This window comes from Rousettus aegyptiacus, unplaced genomic scaffold (genome assembly GCF_014176215.1).
Source record: "Rousettus aegyptiacus isolate mRouAeg1 unplaced genomic scaffold, mRouAeg1.p scaffold_m13_p_8, whole genome shotgun sequence".
Lineage (NCBI taxonomy): Eukaryota > Metazoa > Chordata > Mammalia > Chiroptera > Pteropodidae > Rousettus > Rousettus aegyptiacus.
The window spans coordinates 12,228,253-12,236,775 of NW_023416311.1; the positions used below are offsets into that span (position 1 = coordinate 12,228,253).

Here is an 8,523-nt window from a genome sequence, read left to right on the forward strand (position 1 = left end):
TGTCTGCGTGTGTGTGTGTGTGTGTGTGTGTGTGTGTGTGTGTGTGTGAGAGAGAGTGTGTGTGCGCGCACGACAGGCGGCGAGCAGCCCCGGCTGCGGAGCCAAAAATAATCTGGTGCGCGAGGGAGCGCCCCCTCCCCCTTCCCGTCGCCAGAGCTGCCGCTGCCGCCTCCGTCACGCGTGCAGCCCCGAATTCCAGCAGGCGGCAGCGGACGCGACCCAGCGCTTCGGCTCTGGCCTAAAGGGATGAAGGCGCGAGAGTTGGCAATTGGGCCAATGAGCCCAGGCCCTTCTCCTCCCCAAGACCTTGTCTCCCAAAGTGGGCTTGTTCATAGAGCACCAGCGTCTCCCTCCATTGCCTCCCCCCATCCCCCAAGGAGAGTAAATAAATCCCCTGGAGAGTTGCTAAGTGGAGGCGGCTTCTTGGTCCCATCCACTTCTGGTCTGGGGAAGTTTTCCAGCGAATCTTCAAATCGGCCAGCCAGGCAGAGATGGACCCTTTTCCAAGACGCAAAAAGTTATCCAGGCCCAAGGCGATGCCGGGAACGAACACCTGCTGACTGACCTAGGCCGTCCCTGCCCTGGCCTCTTCGGCCCCCTCGCCTTGCATGGGCACCGACTCTAGAGAGTTCTAGAGATTGTCCTCTCAACATTGCCTTAGAGCCTGAAACCTTGTGACTCCTTAATAAGTATTACCACTTAATAAGCACTTACTTTTCACCAGATGCTATTTTAAGCATTTAAACTGAACTTTTTCAACAACTAGCTGAAGTAGGCACTGTGGGTTCATCCACTTCACAGATCAGCAAACGCAGACTTAAGACTGGCAAAAGCAGTGTTTCTTCTGTCCTAAGCCCCAGCCTGGACTCGCTGAGCCAGAAATCACCCCCCCTTTTTTTTTTAAAGATAAAGGTTTTAGGTGATTATGTTGCACAGGAAAATTTGAGATCCAGTGAGTTAAAATTTGCTTAAGGTCACGCAATCGGCAAGGTACCAGGATTCCTGGGCAGGTCTTCCTAAATTATTGTGGCAAACCACTGCACCACCCTGCCTTCTGAGTGAGAGACAGATTGGATTGGACAAGGCCAGATTGAACTGAGCATTTGATCCGAGCCTCATATTCATTTTCCTACTTTATCCTTTTATTGTTTTTTTTTCTTTTCATTTGCAGCCTGGCTTCTTGTAGATTTCCAAAAAAGTAGGGGACATGGTACATGTATTGCTTTGTATCATGTGTATTGCCTACTGCCTAACAAATGGCAGACTCACAGAGTCCCTCTGCAATCCTATCAACATTAGAATGAACAATGGGAATTTCTATAACAACTGGATATTTTTTTTTTTACTATACCATTTTCTCATCATTTGAAAAAATAAGTTTGCAAAATCCAGAGAGACATCTCTATCACTGACCCCAGTAGGTGATTTTTGCAATTTTGCATATGATTCCATAGGACTCTCTTTGATAATATATTTGTATGTAAACAACTTTTTTTTTCTTTCTACTAGTCTCTTATCCTTCAGTGATAGCACAACAAAGCCATAAATCTGGGTTAGTAACATCATAATCATTTCCCCCCAGAAACTGTTCACAATGGGAAAACCACTGAATTTCAATGTAATTGTCTAGCCGTGTGGGGAGATGAGATGGGTTGTAAAAGAGGTATTCTCAATTTAAAAGCAAATTATCAATAATGAGGGAAGAAATAAATGGCAGTTAATGGGAAGTTCTGTTGAAATATAATGTTTTGTGCAAATTCACCAACAGGAATTGTTTCTCTATGCTCTTTCATTTTTATTCCAGAAGGGGAAAAAAATGAATGCAATCATTTAAGCCAGAAACACTGGCTGTTGTTTCATTAAAAGTGGTAATCGCTAGATGCTTTTATTATTTTTTAATATATATTTTTCCATTGGAAATGAAATAAAACATTTTCAACTATCTCAAAAATCAAGGTCAGTCTGGGTTGACTCTGACTTATTTATTTTGGAGTAGAAATAAGCTTCGATATATTAGCAATGAGTGTCAGGCATGACTCATGGGTACCTTTGCTGCTACATGACTTAAGAATGTTTGAGTGAGGGAGGCATTAGTACAACTTAAAACGGAATTAGAGTAAAGATCAATATAGGATGCTATTACGCTATTTATTTGGAAGGCACTAGTTTCTTTTCCACAGTGACCTTTCCCATTCTAGGCAGTTCTCTCTTTTCTCTACGTTGAGCCACTTCTGGGTAATGAGAGGTGCTGAAATAAACAGCTTCTAGGACAACCCAGGGCCAAGAGGAGCCCAGCTCTGGTGGGAAAGAACACGGAGACTTTGGCTCCTCCTACTGGACACGAAAAAAACTTTGCAATGTGTAATGGAAGCAGATGTCGAAATGGTGTCTTCCGTAACGCTGGCAGGAAGGAATGGCCTTGTGGTCTCATGCATGGCTGACAGTGCGTGAACCCTGCTCAGAGCACGCAAGAGCTAACCTGAGTGCAAATTTCGTCATCTCACTTTCACACGTAGGATCTTTCTATGGCTCCTCATGGTCCCTCGAGATACAGTCTAAAGCCTCCCACATGGGTGATGAGCTCCTGCATTACCTGGCTCTCATTTTGCACTGACTGTGATCCAGCAGTACGCTTCTCTTGCTTGTCTCCAATCGCTTGCATATGCTTGTCCCTCCAACTGGGAACACTCCTGCAGACTCTCTTCTCCTGGATAGCTTCTATTTACCTTTTAGATCTCCATTTATATATCGCGTTTTCCCCAATAACGCCCACCCCATGTACAGAGTAAGGGCGGTGTCCCCCTTTCGAACTCCCTGAGCACCTCATCTCTATCATGTCATCTGCCTCAACCTGTAGTAAATGTTGTTCTCCTTCACTAGTCTGCAAAGTCCTTGATGTCAAGTCCTTTTCCTCAGGGCATAGGGCCAAACACATAATAAGCTCAATAAATGCTTGGTGACCCTTCCTTCTTCCTTGCAGTGATCGCTGTCTCAGTGGGCTGAGAGATCAACCTGCTCATCCATTCATTTAATCCTTAATTCTTTCAGCCATCAAACATGTATCTTATCCAAGGCTAGTCTCTCATGTAAACCAGTGAGTATATAAACTAGACATGGTCTCCGCACTCAAGAAGCTTATAGTCTAATTCAAGTAGGCATATAAATACAAGTATTTATACAAGTATAAATAAGTGTTGCAACGGCTTTGAAAGGTTTCAGCTAATACTGAATGGAAACATATAGCCAGACATGGGGAAAAGGGGCAAGGTCAGGTAATGCTTTCTAGAAGATAAGTAGGAATTACCCAAAGAATTGGGTGAAGGACATTCCTGGAAAAGAATACAGCTTATGAGACTGTCTGAAGCCAAATGGAGTATAGTTTCTTCAATATAATGGAAGACCTGCCCTGCCCTCAAGTTCTTCGTCTTCAGACTTACCTCACAGCTTTATCACAGTCTGGGTCAACTAATGAACTAATTAAAACAGTCCGAGGACCACAGGGAAATGGATTACACCTTATATTCTCTATTACCCCCTCAGTCATTGAGCACATGGCAGATGCTCAATATATAGTTATTGATTGGTTCAACTAACTCACCATCTATCATGTAGTTCAGGATCTTTATAGTAACCAAGGCATTTAATACTGAGAGTGAGCCATCCAGTGTCCAGGGATGAGTTCCCCTTTTCTGAAAAGATAAACTTTTACATTCTGTTTAAAAAATATCTTTGAAATACTCAATAGGAGAGCGTCCCCACTTTGCCTTTGGCTTATCCCTTTTCCTCTCCTGCCCACATTTCCCCAGTAATGATGGTGAAAGCAGTAACAGCAAAAACAACATTTTGAACTATTGTGATGATAAGAATAGAAATAACGAGCATGTGGCTTTTACTCTACAAGCTCTTTACTTGTATTATCTCATTTAATCTTCACAGTACGGCTCTAAGTGTTAGTATTAGTATGACTTCCTTTTTAAAAATGAGAAAAGCAAAACTTAAAAGGAAGAGGAGGTCCAGTGATTGGGCCACACACACGGAATTGCTGAATGGTTAGGCCAGGACTCAAAAGTAGTCTATTTTGTGTCAGAGCTGGGTTCACGAAGCATAGATCACGATGCATCTTGTCCTTCTGTTTACTAAAACTCATATTCCACATAAGTAGGCTTGAATCATGTTAGTGATTCATGATCGTGAAGGTAGAGATTCCTCGTACCCTGGTCTTGGAGTAAGAAAAATAAAGAGGGAGGTGCAGTGATCTGCAGCACCAAAGGGAGCCTGCTTATATAAAAAGCACTTTGGAAATAAATAATGTAGGCATGGTCAGAATAAAGTGAGCAAAGATTTTCTAATGCTTGGCCAATAATGGATAGACACTACAGAATGTCTTTGGTTTAGGGCAGGCTAGTTGTATGCCATTTAGTATATCTTTAAGAAATATATTATCACACCTCTTTTAAAAATAAGTGGATAAAGGTCTGGAGTAAGACAGTCTGTTGGCATATTGTGAAACTATCACTTCACGGCAATGCGAACTAAGCAACGTTTTTTCAAATGTCACTAACCTACTTCCCTGTGTGTGAAATGAGGGTGACGATGACGATGATAGCATAATTAAAGTAATAATAGTTACTATTACTACAGAGGACACTGCAGTTGACTCCCGACCCCGAGCACAGCTGCCTTGGAAGCGATCAGTTCAGCCATTGTCACAGGGTCTGTGTCATCTGATCCAGGTAAAGGTGGTGATGTGCTTACGAAAAGCATTTCCCTGACTCAAGTGGAAGCCATGGGAAAAGATTTTTCTCTTATCCTTCCAGATGTTTCCTTGTAAGGCTATGATCTCTGCACCTGCCACAGATACATCCAGTCTGACACATCCGTGAGGTCAGGGAGCTGCTAAATCAAACGACATTCAGATCTGCCACAGCACTGCATCCCCTGTTTTCTGAGATGATACGTCCCTTACTGAGCAAACTCATTTAAGATTACACATGGCCTAAAGTAGAGTCTCTTGAACTTGACACTACCGACAACTGGGGCTGGATAATCCTCCGATGTGGGGGGGGATACCTGTGCCCGGAAGGATGTGAGGCGCACCCTGGCCTCCACCCCACTCGATGCTAGCAGCACCACCAACTTCCCCCCACGTTGTGTGAACCAAAAATGTGTCCACACGGGCCCATATGTTCCCTCGGGGACAGTCACCCCAGGTGAGAACCATTTCAATGAGGTCTAAAGCATTCTCATCAACATGGTGACAGCGGCAGCAGAAGTAGTACTACCAGTAGTAGTAACGTAGTAACAACAATTAGCATTTATTCAGGCTTTCTATGTACCAGGCATCGGGGTCTACACCTTCACTCATGTTCTCCCTGACTCTTCACAACAACTCCATAAATGAGGTTTTATTAGTATCCCCACTTGACAGATGAGGAAACTGAGGTCCAGAGAAATGAAGAAATTCGCTCACAGTCACCAAGCCAGTCAACAGTTGGTTTAGGATTCAGACTCGCCTCAGTAATGACTCCTCGTAGCCCAGGTTGTCATGAGAATTAAATGGCATAATCCATGAGATGTCCCTCAGCACCATGCCCGGCACACACAGTTACTGCTCAGATGAAGCGGGCGGTGACTTCTATGTGACAGTGATATATTAGGGTCATCTTTAAGAAATGCAGTGGTGGTCTCGGCAGTCCCCCGGATGCTTCATATTGGGCTGTGTTCTGGCCAATGCCGCAAACTCGTAATAAAGAGGACAGAAATCACCACAGTCCTTGACAATCTGCCAAGGCTACCTATGCAGCGCTGACCGTAAGCTCCTTTTTTTTTCTCCAGCTTTGAAAGTAACAGTTAATTCTGAGTCTTGACTGCTCATTGGCAAAAACTGTTTGCCTATGTCACTTGCTTCTCCATTGAATGTCGAGTTGGCATGAGATGCCAGTTTTATTCTCCCACTAGAGAAGGTCATAAGAAGTAATTATATGCTGGCTGAGGACTTACTTAAGAACAAAAAGAGGGAAACGAAAAACAATTTTGAGTACTTTCTCTATGCCGAGCTTCGGGTAGGGCATCTAACCTCGGAGAAGCCCAAAAGATAGGTAGTATTATTATTCCCAACTTACAGATAAAGGAACTGAGGCTCAGAGAGGAAAAAAAACAAGTTCCCTCAGTTTACAACCTAACAAGCTTCAGATGTCATTTATGAATTCGTGACAGTCTGACGGATCTTTAGGTTTAGGGGGTCCAAAGGCCAATGAAATAGAACAATTGTATAGAGATTCTAAATTCCCAACGAAAATATTTTTTTTAAAAAACATAAATGCTGTTTTGAATAGCTCCTCTAAAGTCAACCATGAAGATTGAAAGTGAGACTTCTCAAGAAAGAAATAAAAGTTGTAAGCCAACGAGGTGTAAATAGTTAATGAATTTATAATCAGAACATAAATAGTTTTGCCTTAATATTCTAACAAACACCCCAAGGAGAAAAATGTTCCATGTATTAGCAGTAAAGGGGATTGACAATCGATTTCTTTAAAATGCACTTACTTTATTTTCAGACCTCGTCATTTCATTACAAATGAATAAGCAAAGATATTTAAGCCATTTAGGATGAAATATGCAACCTTACGAGGAAGAATATGCATTTACAGTGGTTACTGGTGGGTTACAGATGCTCTGTGCAGTAGAGTATCTGTAAATCATGGTCCAAGTATGCATTATTATGCTCTCCATTTACACATTTATTATTTCTATTTATTCCTTACACATCTACTAAGAGGCACAAACCTCTAAATTTAAAAAAAAAGTCACGGAATATATTTCAAGACTATGAAGTAACTAATATGAGGACATACGGGTGAATGGCTAACATTCGGAAATATAAACATCTAAATGATGTCATTTGGGCTTCAGGTCGAGAGCGGACTCTCTTCTGTGAAGCGAACTTCCATGCATTCTTTGGTTTTCCCTTCTCCAAGTTGCCCCATCCTGTTACTTTAGGCTTGGCCCCAAAATGCTCTGGGGCATTAATCTACAGCAGCAGAGCCTGAGACAAGTATTTGAATTTGGGAGGTAAACCCAGGAAACAATGGCAAGACGGATGGGGAGTGAGCCAGGGAAGAAACAGGCGCCAACAAAAAAATGTGTTGGCAAGCAAGTTACTACTCTGGGGACTTGGGGACTATTCCCACTAAAGAATTCTGGGATCCAGGATTGAGCATGCCCACTATAGTTATCCTACTCAGGGGTCAAGGGCTCTTGAATATTTATACATGAATCTCCATCAGTCATTGGTTAAACATTAGTTGTTTATGGAGAGGGTATTAATCCAAGCCACTTCCGGCCTTCCTTGGGCATGGCTAGAGTAGAATCTAGCAGTCAGCGGGAATTCTTAGGCAATGGTGCTGATATTTAGAAGTCTAAAATGCATAAATGTAAGGGTAACACATAGGGAGAGGGGTCAGGGGGGTGTGGAGCAATGACAGGAGGAGTAGTCAGTGATATGCCCTGTAGAAATGAAAAGTTCCTGTATCTCTTATCACCTATGGAGCTCCCCTGACCTGTTCCAATGTCCTGTTGGTTGTCAAACGGTTATGAATATAAACATTATCCCTAATGCTGTCTACGGCAATACTGCCCTGAGCAAGCCCGACCCTGTCTGATCTCAGAAGCTAAGCAGGGTCGGGCCTGGTTAGTACTTGGACGGGAGACCACCCAGGAAGACCAGGTGCTGTAGGCATAAAAAATAAAAAATAATGGACTATAAACTGACAAGGTCTTTGCAATCTGTGAGGTCAACCAAGAGTTGCCTTGACCCCCCTCCCCAACCCCTCAAAATAATAACATAACATAAAATAAAAAATTTTCTCTAATGCTTACCCAAATTCAGGTCCTGTGCACCACCCTAGAGATTCTGACTCGGGAGGTATGAGATGAGACCTGGGAACCTGAATTTTCAAATCCCCTGCGCACGCACACACACACACACGCACGCACGCACACACACACACACAAAAGCGCACATACGCACGCGCACACACGCAAGCGCGCACACACACGTATTCCTGTCACAGGTCTTCCAAGTACCTGGTTTGGAACAACTGTGTATTTACTCCAACAGAAAAATGACTTGTGGATAGAGTTGGTGGTGGGAGTTTGTCATTTTTTATGATCCGAGGGCTTTCTGCATGGATATTTCCTTTCTCTTTGAAAACATGATTGCTTGCTGTGCTCTCAGACTCAGAGAAAGAAGATAATTGTTAGCAGAATTCTGAAGCACTGATTATGCACCATGAATATATTAAAAGCTACAGGTATTTCGCAGGGAACCCACGGGACCACTCAGGAAGTGCTGTTTTGGAGTCTCTGGAGCCATAAGTAGGACTAAGGAACAGTGACGTAATGCCTTTGTGAGAATAAACAAATTAGTCTTCAGGAGGCCCCAGATCTTGTCCCCAGCAGACATTCAGACTTTGCTGAACCGGTTGCTTTGCATCAAAGCCCTACTCGTCTCGCAGGTGTGAG

General features: G+C 43.2%; 1 pseudogene; it reads left to right on the forward strand.

Moving 5' to 3' along the window:
• Positions 1-7,619: 7,619 nt before the first annotated feature.
• Positions 7,620-7,738, forward strand: LOC118607335 (annotated as a pseudogene).
• Positions 7,739-8,523: the final 785 nt, after the last annotated feature.